The sequence below is a fragment of the Bombina bombina genome, chromosome 3 (genome assembly GCF_027579735.1).
Source record: "Bombina bombina isolate aBomBom1 chromosome 3, aBomBom1.pri, whole genome shotgun sequence".
NCBI classification, from domain to species: domain Eukaryota; kingdom Metazoa; phylum Chordata; class Amphibia; order Anura; family Bombinatoridae; genus Bombina; species Bombina bombina.
Window position 1 is genome coordinate 1,185,588,191 of NC_069501.1, and position 13,491 is coordinate 1,185,601,681.

Here is a 13,491-nt window from a genome sequence, read left to right on the forward strand (position 1 = left end):
TCTATTATCACCTCTTCCCATGCCAGATTGTAGGATTTCTCTAATGCAGCACCCACCCACTGGAATACACTTCCTCACGCTATCAGAGTTCCCTTAATCTGCCTTCTCTTAAACGCTCCCCTAAGATATTTTTGTTCAGAGAAGCCTACCACCCAATCAGTAACAAAGTAATTCCACTTAGCTAATAATTACCCTGGTATAACTCTGTATTAACATCATTCTCACTCTTGCAGTTCCCACCTCCTGTTTCTTACCCTCCTACCTTACAAGATTATAAGTACCCACAGGAAAAGGGCCATCAATTCCTCTTGTATTTGTTTGTCAAATTATGTCTTGTCTCTTACAAGTATTGTATCATTGTTTTACTTATTTTAATTGTACCCATGGACAGCGCTGCGGAATATGCTGCCGCTTTATAAAGTAGAATAATAATAATAATTATATATTAGACTTTAATATAAACAAAACCAATTTAACCATTCCACCCATACAAGATATTATATGCACATACAGGAAGCCAAATGTAATTGTATGGTTTTAATGTCATTTCCAGTTTATACATGCATAATGAAACACAAGTCTCCTATGTATTTACAAACAATTGGTAAGAATATTATAAATCTTTTTCAGTTACAACAAATATCATCTGGATAACATAACCAGATTGTAAACACATTACGGTTTAGAAGCAGTCACATTTTGTCAGTAATTATTATTTTAAAATGTTAATAGTCATTTTATTTTGCTACTTAAAGTGATGGCAAACTCTTCCCTTTTTAAAATCAGTTACGGACGGTTAGTGATATTTAAGATGGAGTTTCATTCAATAGTTGTAATGAAGTTGTAGCGGTTTGAACTGTTCTCCAATCAGCGCTCTCCCCATATGGCACTTTTGTTGTAACTAGAGCGCTGATTGGACAATTCTAACCTTTAGCTCACAGAAAAACTGACTTTTAAAGTGGGCTGTGGAGTTAGGGGAATTTTATATCTACTTTAAAAAGCAATTTATAGTGCAACTTAAATTACAACTGATGAATTTATCTCCATCTAAACTTTCAGTAACAGTCCCGATCTGATTTTAAAAAGGGGAGAGTTTACAATCACTTTATGTTTGCACATGCGGTTTGCTTTTAGTTACCAATATCATACTCTAAGCATAGTTCTGCAAATTTCCAGTGATTATTGGATATAAAATAATAAAAAATAAAAAAAACGACATAACTAAAACACTGAAAAACTTGAGTTACAAAGGCTTGAGGTATATTCTGTGATTGACAGTGTAAGCCTTATAAGTGATATGTCAGTTTTAAGCACTACTAAATACATTTCATGCACCTCTGTCAACATAATGGCACCCATGACTAGAGGGAGAAGGGGAATAACCTCAATACTATGCTAATAAATACATATCTATCCCATATTAGAACATATTCTGCTATATTGTTAGAAACGTGTTGACATTTATTTTGCACAATTTCAATGACATTAATGAGCACAGCTTAAAAAAATTAAGAAAACACACACATGTATATATACATACAGATACATATATATATATATATATATATATATATATACACACACACACATTCATAAGTGCATTCATCTTTCCAGAGCAGTATTAAATTTTATAGCATTTCTTTATTTCACAGCATTCAGTAAACCATGTTCAATATTGTATTGTTACTGTATTGTATTAATGGAAACAAATTGTGTAAAGAGGTACATTAAAATATGTTAAAATTAAATTAAAGTACATATAGTCACTAAACTGTGCTGAATACAGGACACTGCTAAAAAACATTTGATTTGTTTAGTGTCTGATCTGTAATTTAGTTTCTATAGCTTTAGATATATTTGTGCAAATATAAATGAAATATTTAATTACATATGTAAGAATAAAGTTCTGAGAGATAAGAAATTGCATCTTTAAAGGTAAATTATAGTGAAAATTGAAATGCACAGAAATTATTTTTGCAAAATACTCTGACACAAAAATAGTTCTAGTAAAGGATGTCAGCTATTGTACATGTGACCTGCAGACCATATGGCTGTAGGTCCCATGCATCTGCACTTAGAGCATGTGGCTGCTCAAATATAGTTACTTAGATTATGTGTAGAGGTGCACATCTGAATCAGAAATAGTGCCGCCACAGAACATTACTGATAAATGATGTGACGGTACCTGCAGGTATGCTACTTAAATTTAACATAGCTAGTGTGCTGCTTACTATCAGCATAAGTGTGCAAGTGCTGTAGAAATTTAATTTGCATTGCGTTATCTCTAGGATTCCAAATACACTGACAGTACCAGGAGGAGGAAGGAAACTTCAAGGTTCAAATGAGCAACATCAAAATATTTTTAAAAGGTATGAATTTTCTTTAATATATTTCATACGGGTACCAGTAATTGTTTAACAATGCTATTTGCTCATGCTTATCAAAAGTGTTTGCTATTGTTTAAAGAGAAAGTAAATCCCTTGTAATTACAAGACATTGCTTGCTGCAATTGTTTTTCAATAGTCAAACTCCACCAACTATTTGTAAGAGCCAATCTGGACTTGAGTCTGCAGACAACAAGGCTAGTGACGATCATAATGATAAAATAAACTACATTGTTTGGCAATTCTTATCTGTTAAAGCCAAAAAGGATAGATGTGTAGCAGGGTTAGCCTTGATAAGTCAGCAGGATGCCTTTCAGGTTCTGAGAATTCAAAAATCCACAATTTTCCTAGCTAAATTACATGGAAAAAGGGGCAAATTAAATAATGAAAGTATATTGAAAAGCAGCTTTACTATGCAAAATAAAAACATTTTATAAAAATCTCAAGGTGTTTTACTAAACCTTTAAAAGACTAGTGCAAAAATGCTTCTAAATTAAACTCAAATACACTGGTTTGCATTTCAGTTTCTACTAGACTGCCTCTTTATTACATAGTAACCAAATACATTCAATTTAGTAAAAACAGCAGGCTTTTAACAAAATGATAACATTCTTTATGCGATTACACCTTGTGACTTCACCATTAAGTGCTGCTTAAGATCTTCTGTATAAAACCGTATAGTCTAGTAAGCGCATACTTGTCTAAAGAAAATAACATTCCAGTTACAAAAGGCTTTTGCTATTTACATGCTAGACCTGATACTTAGCGCACAGGAGGGTGCACACAAACATACTGTACCAAGGGCAAATAATCTTGTAACACCTACACTTTTATACATGCAATGCTCTAGTCTATTTATAAATTGCTTTATTCCTTTTCTAGGGTTACAAATTATAAACACTGCTATAAAACCACTAATAACTAATGGGGAACAAATTATAAACACTGTACTTTAATCACAACTGCTATAAAACCACTAATAACTAACGGAGATCAAATTATAGAGCAACCCTTATAACACCTAAAACATTGTCTTTCCAATATTTACTTTAAAACAATGTTACACATCATACCAAAGGGCACCGCCATCTTGTAGGTCTCGTATTGTTGCATCATGTGACAGAGGCAGTGCACTTTCACAGATCTGCTTTTTGACTGCTGTACCTTGCACTTCAGGTTAGCTCACATAATAGAGAGCAGAAGAGTTACATCTTTGCAGTTTTTTTGCCCAGTTTAAAAGTTAAATAATAAAATATAAGCTCCAAGATGGCGGAGCCCAGTGTGATAATACAGAGCTTCACTCATTGATAATTGTAAGGGGTTAAAATAAAAGAACGACTTTGAAGACAGCTGCAGGCACAGTTACAATAGCATAGCGAATAGTAACAGTTGTACAGTGCAGCTTAATGACCCTTTAAAGTCAAGAAATGGATCTATATAATTGAGAAAGTAGCTTGTATGCACATATAGTCCTGGACTAGTAAGAATTCCCAGGATTTAAAGGGACGTGAAAGCCAGCATTTTTCTTTTATGTTTCAGATAGAGCATACAATTATAAACAACTTTCTAATTTACTTATAGTATCACTTTTTCTTTGTTCTCTTAGTATCTTTTTTTTTTTTTTCTAAAGCAGTGATATATGTTAAGGAGCCACATATGGAACAACATATGACAGCAGGTTTGCAAGAGCACTAGACAGCAGCACTATTTCCTGCTATGTAGTGCTCCAGATGTCTAGGTATCTCTTCAACACAGAATAGCATGGGGACAAAGCAAATTGCTAATAGAAGTACATTGGAAACTTTCTATTAAATGGTATCCTGCCTGATTAACAAAAGAAAATGTTAGCCTTTCATATCCCTTTAACATTGAGAGGGGGACTTTCTCCCTGACTAGTAACCTGTAATAAATATTACATTTGATACAAAATGAAATAAACTCTAAATGATGCATCTCATGGTTGGATTAACGGTTACAAATATTATTTCAGTTAAGTTTCATCCGTGCGCTTGTTTTAGCATTGCCAGCTCCTGTACCTTGTAGATGCTATAAGATTTATGAAGAGATATTGATTCTTTAATAGACATGAATCATTAGCAAACTGAACAATCTGCTTATAATCAACACTTGCAATAAGTCTGTATAGGCAGAGATACAATGACTGCAGGCTTTGCTTTCCAGCATTTAGAACTAAATCAATAAGGAGCATGAACTTTGCCTAATAAAAGCTGCCGGGACAATCTCAATTAGATTCAATCCTCTTGGATACCGCATCAAAGAAAAAGTACAATTTATTTTGCTTTAGATTGTGTCTGGCTTTTTACCAAATATGCTGGAGAGAAGTTTGTTTTGTATAAAGCACTTTGGAAGCACAAATACAAAAAAATAAAAATGTGTAAGTAATTTTAGCACCTGTTTAATAATAATAATAATAATAATAAATCCTGAGCTCTCCGCGTATAATACAAAAAATGTAAAAAAACATAATTTATGTAAGAACTTACCTGATAAATTAATTTCTTTCATATTAGCAAGAGTCCATGAGCTAGTGACGTATGGGATATACATTCCTACCAGGAGGGGCAAAGTTTCCCAAACCTCAAAATGCCTATAAATACACCCCTCACCACACCCACAATTCAGTTTAACGAATAGCCAAGAAGTGGGGTGATAAAAAAGTGCGAAAGCATATAAAATAAGGAATTGGAATAATTGTGCTTTATACAAAATCATAACCACCACAAAAAAAGGGCGGGCCTCATGGACTCTTGCTAATATGAAAGAAATGAATTTATCAGGTAAGTTCTTACATAAATTATGTTTTCTTTCATGTAATTAGCAAGAGTCCATGAGCTAGTGACGTATGGGATAATGACTACCCAAGATGTGGATCTTTCCACACAAGAGTCACTAGAGAGGGAGGGACAAAATAAAGACAGCCAATTCCTGCTGAAAATAATCCACACCCAAAATAAAGTTTAATGAAAAACATAAGCAGAAGATTCAAACTGAAACCGCTGCCTGAAGTACTTTTCTACCAAAAACTGCTTCAGAAGAAGAAAATACATCAAAATGGTAGAATTTAGTAAAAGTATGCAAAGAGGACCAAGTTGCTGCTTTGCAAATCTGATCAACCGAAGCTTCATTCCTAAACGCCCAGGAAGTAGAAACTGACCTAGTAGAATGAGCTGTAATTTTCTGAGGCGGAGTTTTACCCGACTCAACATAGGCAAGATGAATTAAAGATTTCAACCAAGATGCCAAAGAAATGGCAGAAGCTTTCTGGCCTTTTCTAGAACCGGAAAAGATAACAAATAGACTAGAAGTCTTTCGGAAAGATTTAGTAGCTTCAACATAATATTTCAAAGCTCTAACAACATCCAAAGAATGCAACGATTTCTCCTTAGAATTCTTAGGATTAGGACATAATGAAGGAACCACAATTTCTCTACTAATGTTGTTGGAATTCACAACTTTAGGTAAAAATTCAAAAGAAGTTCGCAACACCGCCTTATCCTGATGAAAAATCAGAAAAGGAGACTCACAAGAAAGAGCAGATAATTCAGAAACTCTTCTGGCAGAAGAGATGGCCAAAAGGAACAAAACTTTCCAAGAAAGTAATTTAATGTCCAATGAATGCATAGGTTCAAATGGAGGAGCTTGAAGCGCCCCCAGAACCAAATTCAAACTCCAAGGAGGAGAAATTGACTTAATGACAGGCTTTATACGAACCAAAGCTTGTACAAAACAATGAATATCAGAAAGAATAGCAATCTTTCTGTGAAAAAGAACAGAAAGAGCAGAGATTTGTCCTTTCAAGGAACTTGCAGACAAACCCTTATCTAAACCATCCTGAAGAAACTGTAATACTCTCGGTATTCTAAAAGAATGCCAAGAAAAATGATGAGAAAGACACCAAGAAATATAAGTCTTCCAGACTCTATAATATATCTCTCTAGATACAGATTTACGAGCCTGTAACATAGTATTAATCACAGAGTCAGAGAAACCTCTGTGACCAAGAATCAAGCGTTCAATCTCCATACCTTTAAATTTAAGGATTTCAGATCCTGATGGAAAAAAGGACCTTGAGACAGAAGGTCTGGTCTTAACGGAAGAGTCCACGGTTGGCAAGAGGCCATCCGGACAAGATCCGCATACCAAAACCTGTGAGGCCATGCTGGAGCTACCAGCAGAACAAACGAGCATTCCTTCAGAATCTTGGAGATTACTCTTGGAAGAAGAACTAGAGGCGGAAAGATATAGGCAGGATGATACTTCCAAGGAAGTGATAATGCATCCACTGCCTCCGCCTGAGGATCCCGGGATCTGGACAGATACCTGGGAAGTTTCTTGTTTAGATGAGACGCCATCAGATCTATTTCTGGAAGTTCCCACATTTGAACAATCTGAAGAAATACCTCTGGGTGAAGAGACCATTCGCCCGGATGCAACGTTTGGCGACTGAGATAATCCGCTTCCCAATTGTCTATACCTGGGATATGAACCGCAGAGATTAGACAGGAGCTGGATTCCGCCCAAACCAAAATTCGAGATACTTCTTTCATAGCTAGAGGACTGTGAGTCCCTCCTTGATGATTGATGTATGCCACAGTTGTGACATTGTCTGTCTGAAAACAAATGAACGATTCTCTCTTCAGAAGAGGCCAAAACTGAAGAGCTCTGAAAATTGCACGGAGTTCCAAAATATTGATCGGTAATCTCACCTCCTGAGATTCCCAAACTCCTTGTGCCGTCAGAGATCCCCACACAGCTCCCCAACCTGTGAGACTTGCATCTGTTGAAATTACAGTCCAGGTCGGAAGCACAAAAGAAGCCCCCTGAATTAAACGATGGTGATCTGTCCACCACGTTAGAGAGTGTCGAACAATCGGTTTTAAAGATATTAATTGAGATATCTTTGTGTAATCCTTGCACCACTGGTTCAGCATACAGAGCTGAAGAGGTCGCATGTGAAAACGAGCAAAGGGGATCGCGTCCGATGCAGCAGTCATAAGACCTAGAATTTCCATGCATAAGGCTACCGAAGGGAATGATTGTGACTGAAGGTTTCGACAAGCTGAAATTAATTTTAGACGTCTCTTGTCTGTTAAAGACAGAGTCATGGACACTGAATCCATCTGGAAACCCAGAAAGGTTACCCTTGTCTGAGGAATCAATGAACTTTTTGGTAAATTGATCCTCCAACCATGATCTTGAAGAAACCACACAAGTCGATTCGTATGAGATTCTGCTAAATGTAAAGACTGAGCAAGTACCAAGATATCGTCCAAATAAGGAAATACCACAATACCCTGTTCTCTGATTACAGACAGAAGGGCACCGAGAACCTTTGTAAAAAATTCTTGGAGCTGTAGCTAGGCCAAACGGCAGAGCCACAAACTGGTAATGCTTGTCCAGAAAAGAGAATCTCAGGAACTGATAATGATCTGGATGAATCGGAATATGCAGATATGCATCCTGTAAATCTATTGTGGACATATAATTCCCTTGCTGAACAAAAGGCAAGATAGTCCTTACAGTTACCATCTTGAACGTTGGTATCCTTACATAACGATTTAATATTTTTAGATCCAGAACTGGTCTGAAGGAATTCTCCTTCTTTGGTACAATGAAGAGATTTGAATAAAACCCCATCCCCTGTTCCGGAACTGGAACTGGCATAATTACTCCAGTCAACTCTAGATCTGAAACAATTCAGAAATGCTTGAGCTTTTACTGGATTTACTGGGACACGGGAAAGAAAAAATCTCTTTGCAGGAGGTCTCATCTTGAAACCAATTCTGTACCCTTCTGAAACAATGTTCTGAATCCAAGGATTGTGAACAGAATTGATCCAAATTTCCTTGAAAAAACGTAACCTGCCCCCTACCAGCTGAGCTGGAATGAGGGCCGCACCTTCATGTGGACTTAGAAGCAGGCTTTGCCTTTCTAGCTGGCTTGGATTTATTCCAGACTGGAGATGGTTTCCAAACTGAAACTGCTCCTGAGGATGAAGGATCAGGCTTTTGTTCTTTGTTGAAACGAAAGGAACGAAAACGATTATTAGCCCTGTTTTTACCTTTAGATTTTTATCCTGTGGTAAAAAAGTTCCTTTCCCACCAGTAACAGTTGAAATAATAGAATCCAACTGAGAACCAAATAATTTGTTACCCTGGAAAGAAATAGAAAGTAGAGTTGATTTAGAAGCCATATCAGCATTCCAAGTTTTAAGCCATAAAGCTCTTCTAGCTAAAATAGCTAGAGACATAAACCTGACATCAACTCTGATAATATCAAAAATGGCATCACAGATAAAATTATTAGCATGCTGAAGAAGAATAATAATATCATGAGAATCATGATGTGTTACTTGTTGCGCTAAAGTTTCCAACCAAAAAGTTGAAGCTGCAGCAACATCAGCCAAAGATATAGCAGGTCTAAGAAGATTACCTGAACACAGATAAGCTTTTCTTAGAAAGGATTCAATTTTCCTATCTAAAGGATCCTTAAACGAAGTACCATCTGACGTAGGAATAGTAGTACGTTTAGCAAGGGTAGAAATAGCCCCATCAACTTTAGGGATTTTGTCCCAAAATTCTAATCTGTCAGACGGCACAGGATATAATTGCTTAAAACGTTTTAGAAGGAGTAAATGAATTACCCAATTTATCCCATTCTTTGGAAATTACTGCAGAAATAGCATTAGGAACAGGAAAAACTTCTGGAATAACCACAGGAGCTTTAAATACCTTATCCAAACGTTTAGAATTAGTATCAAGAGGACCAGAATCCTCTATTTCTAAAGCAATTAGTACTTCTTTAAGTAAAGAACGAATAAATTCCATTTTAAATAAATATGAAGATTTATCAGCATCAACCTCTGAGACAGAATCCTCTGAACCAGAAGAGTCATCAGAATCAGAATGATGATGTTCATTTAAAAATTCATCTGTAGGGAGAGAAGTTTTAAAAGATTTTTTACGTTTACTAGAAGGAGAAATAACAGACATAGCCTTCTTTATGGATTCAGAAACAAAATCTCTTATGTTATCAGGAACATTCTGCACCTTAGATGTTGAAGGAACTGCAACAGGCAATGGTACTTTACTAAAGGAAATATTATCTGCATTAACAAGTTTGTCATGACAATCAATACAAACAACAGCCGGAGGAATAGCTACCAAAAATTTACAGCAGATACACTTAGCTTTGGTAGATCCAGCACTAGACAGCGATTTTCCTGTAGTATCTTCTGACTCAGATGCAACGTGAGACATCTTGCAATATGTAAGAGAAAAAACAACATATAAAGCAAAATTGAACAAATTCCTTAAATGACAGTTTCAGGAATGGGAAAGAATGCCAAGAGCAAGCTTCTAGCAACCAGAAGCAATAAAAAATGAGACTTAAATAATGTGGAGATAAAAGAGACGCCCATATTTTTTAGCGCCAAATCAGACGCCCACATTATTTGGCGCCTAAATGCTTTTGGCGCCAAAATGATGCCACATCCGGAACGCCGACATCTTTGGCGCAAAATAACGTCAAAAAAATGACGCAACTTCCGGCGACACGTATGACGCCGGAAACGGAAAATAATTTTTTGCGCCAAAAAGTCCGCGCCAAGAATGACGCAATAAAATGAAGCATTTTCAGCCCCCGCGAGCCTAACAGCCCACAGGGAAAAAAGTGTCAAATTTTTGAAGGTAAGAAAAAAATGATTAATTCAAATGCATTATCCCAAATATGAAACTGACTGTCTGAAAAATAAGGAAAGTTGAACATTCTGAGTCAAGGCAAATAAATGTTTGAATACATATATTTAGAACTTTATAACAAAGTGCCCAACCATAGCTTAGAGTGTCACAGAAAATAAGATTTACTTACCCCAGGACACTCATCTACATGTTTGTAGAAAGCCAAACCAGTACTGAAACGAAAATCAGCAGAGGTAATGGTATATATAAGAGTATATCGTCGATCTGAAAAGGGAGGTAAGAGATGAATCTCTACGACCGATAACAGAGAACCTATGAAATAGACCCCGTAGAAGGAGATCACTGCATTCAAATAGGCAATACTCTCTTCACATCCCTCTGACATTCACTGCACGCTGAGAGGAAAACCGGGCTCCAACTTGCTGCGGAGCGCATATCAACGTAGAATCTAGCACAAACTTACTTCACCACCTCCATCGGAGGCAAAGTTTGTAAAACTGAATTGTGGGTGTGGTGAGGGGTGTATTTATAGGCATTTTGAGGTTTGGGAAACTTTGCCCCTCCTGGTAAGAATGTATATCCCATACGTCACTAGCTCATGGACTCTTGCTAATTACATGAAAGAAAGGATAAACCCTTCACTTACTGTAGGTCAGTATTGCAAAACTATACTCGAAAAAAGTTTGCGCTAAAATGCCTAGAATTAGTAGGGTTTTAAATGAAATCTGAAGGCACATCATGTTTAAATTCGGTTAAAATAAAGCCGGCTATTTTAAGGCTTCTGTTAACAATAGAGCAGTAGGAAATCTAGCGAGGCAATATTGTAACATGGAAACACGTCATTTAAAAAGCAGTGTTTCTATTATGATATAATTCGCAATCTTTGTACGGGGCTAGAAATATTTGATAAAGGTTTGCAGTTAGGGTGAAACTAACATAATACATGCGAGCAAGGGAAAATGGTATTGCTTCAATCAGGTTAGAGATGTATAAGACCACTTGGTTCTTATACAAAAATATTTTCGTTTGTGTGATTACAATTTTCCAGTAGTCCCAGATGAGTAAGAGATTACAGCCATTGAGTAAAACAAATTGACTTTCCTATCTTTAAAGGAACAGTCTACTCCAGAAATGTTATTGTTTAAAAAGATAGATAATCCCTTTATTACCTATTCCCCAGTCTTGCATAACCATATATTATATATTATATTAATACACTTTTTTTTACTTCTGTGATTACCTTGTCTAATTTCAGTTCTTTTGCCAGACATACATTTTAGCCAATCAGTGCTGACTTCTAGGGAACTCCACAGGAGTGAGTACAATGTTATTTATATGGCACACTTGAGCTAACGCTGTCTAGCTGTAAACAACTGTCAAAATGCACTGAGGTAAGAGGTGGCCTTTAAAGGCTTATAAATTACCATATGAGCCTACCTAGGTTTAGCTTTCAACAAAGAATACCAAAAGAAGCAAAGCAAATCCGATGATAAAAGTAAATTGGAAAGTTGTTCTGTAAGGGAAGAAGAGGCATTGGTCTCAATACCACTTTATACAGATGGAAAATAAATTACATTGCACAGTATAATGCTGGAAGTTTAAAGCCTATTCTTGCTGAAAGTATTTCTTAAACACCACAATTTAAAAGGAGTTTGCAATTACTAAAACAAAGGAAATATTAAAGCACGTCAGATAAGCTGTCTAATCATTAGATGAGAGGGTGGAAGAAAAGAGAATGAGGTTGGAGAAGAGAGAGACAATTATAAGGACAGAGAAAGAAGAGACAGGGTTTAACTCTGGAGGACCATAATGAGGGCCTCAGGTTCGGCAGCCATGTGCCAAGGGAACTGACAATCTCATACATATTTTCAAAACGTGAGAGATTTTTTTACCATAAAGATATGAACGTCTGAGTCACATTAGTAAATTACATTTGCGAATGCCATTTGAATATCACAAAAGACTTTCATAGGGACTAGAAAATTACATGTGCATTAAAAAAAACAATATAAAGAACAGCAGCTAGTGGTATACTGTATTATACATATCTATGTTTATGCAGATTTAATTAAACAAAGAGCAACACTACTAGCTAGGTACAAGGAGTCTCCTTGATTGTACGAAGTATAATTGTTGTCTTTTTTTTCTACAAGCTACTACATTTATGAGACGGTATTCACAAAAAATCAATGACATTCTGAGATAACTGCTTTTTTTTCCTGGAAAATAAGTATTTCACTTCAGATATTCCATTACAGGTCGGTGCAGATCTATTTTCATGTTATTAAAGATTATCCACATGGATGAAAAAATGGCTTTAGCTTATAAGTCACGGGAAAATGTTACTGGTACTCTCATTAGCACGCTGTGCAATGTCTTACAGGTCCAGAAGACGCAGGCTAGCTCTGGTTGTCCACGTGTATAAGATTAAACACATTTATATTTATTTTTACACCACTTAAGAAAAAGAATAAAAACTATGGCTTAAGGTTTTTTTCAGTTAATTAATAAAACTTATAAAAAATGTGCTTGCAAAACAGCTATTGCATCAGTAAATTTACAAAAACACATTCCCTACTAAACTCTCACATATTTTGACCCACTAAACTTGACAATCATTTTAGTGTTGTTTTTTTTTTGTTTGTTTTTTAAATTAAAGGGATACCAAGCCCAATTTTTTTTCTTTCATGATTCGGATAGAACAGGCAATTTTAAGCAACTTTCTTATTTACTCCTATTATTTATTATTGAAAAAGCAGGAATGTACACTTAGGAGCCGGCCTATTTTGGTTCAGACCTCTGGGTAGCACTGATTGGCAGCACTACCTAGGTGCTGAGCCAAAATTATGCTGGCCTTTTTAAAATAAAGATATCAAGAGAACGAAGAAAAATTGATAATAGGAGTAAATTAGAAAGTTGCTCTATCTGACTGGTTTTCAAACCTGTCCTCAGGCCTCCCCAACAGTCCAGTTTTTCTGGATAACCTTGGGTGAGAGCAGGTAAAATAACCGTGTTTACTAATCAGCTGATGGTTTAACCTGTGCTCTAGTTCAGGTATCCTCAAAATGTGGCCTGTTATGGAGCTCTGAGGACAGGTTTGAAAACCAGTGATCTAACTGAATCATGAAAGAAAAAAATGTGGGCTTAGTATCCCTTTAAGGAACAGCAATGTGGTTGCAGACTAAGGACTAGTTTCCATTGAGGACAGTAAAGATCGAAAACAGGTGATAAAATAAAAATTATCCATAGACTTTAATAGAGATAAATGTTTTTATCACCAGTTTCCAAACGTTACCACCTCAATGGATACTGGACCAAAGCTGTGTATGGTTTTGTAAGCAAACTAAACCTTTTGCTGTTTACAAGTAGGTGCAAAAAAGCTACAC

At 36.1% G+C, this 13,491-nt stretch overlaps 1 protein-coding gene across 1 annotated transcript in view; it reads right to left on the reverse strand.

Moving 5' to 3' along the window:
- Window positions 1-12,136: 12,136 nt before the first annotated feature.
- Window positions 12,137-13,491, reverse strand: part of PANX1 (pannexin 1) — a 251,544-nt gene continuing 250,189 nt past the window's right edge. Inside the window, exon 5 of the mRNA XM_053708615.1 lies at window positions 12,137-13,491. This exon is cut by the window's right edge and continues 356 nt beyond it. The gene's annotated coding sequence lies outside the window, so the exon portion shown is untranslated.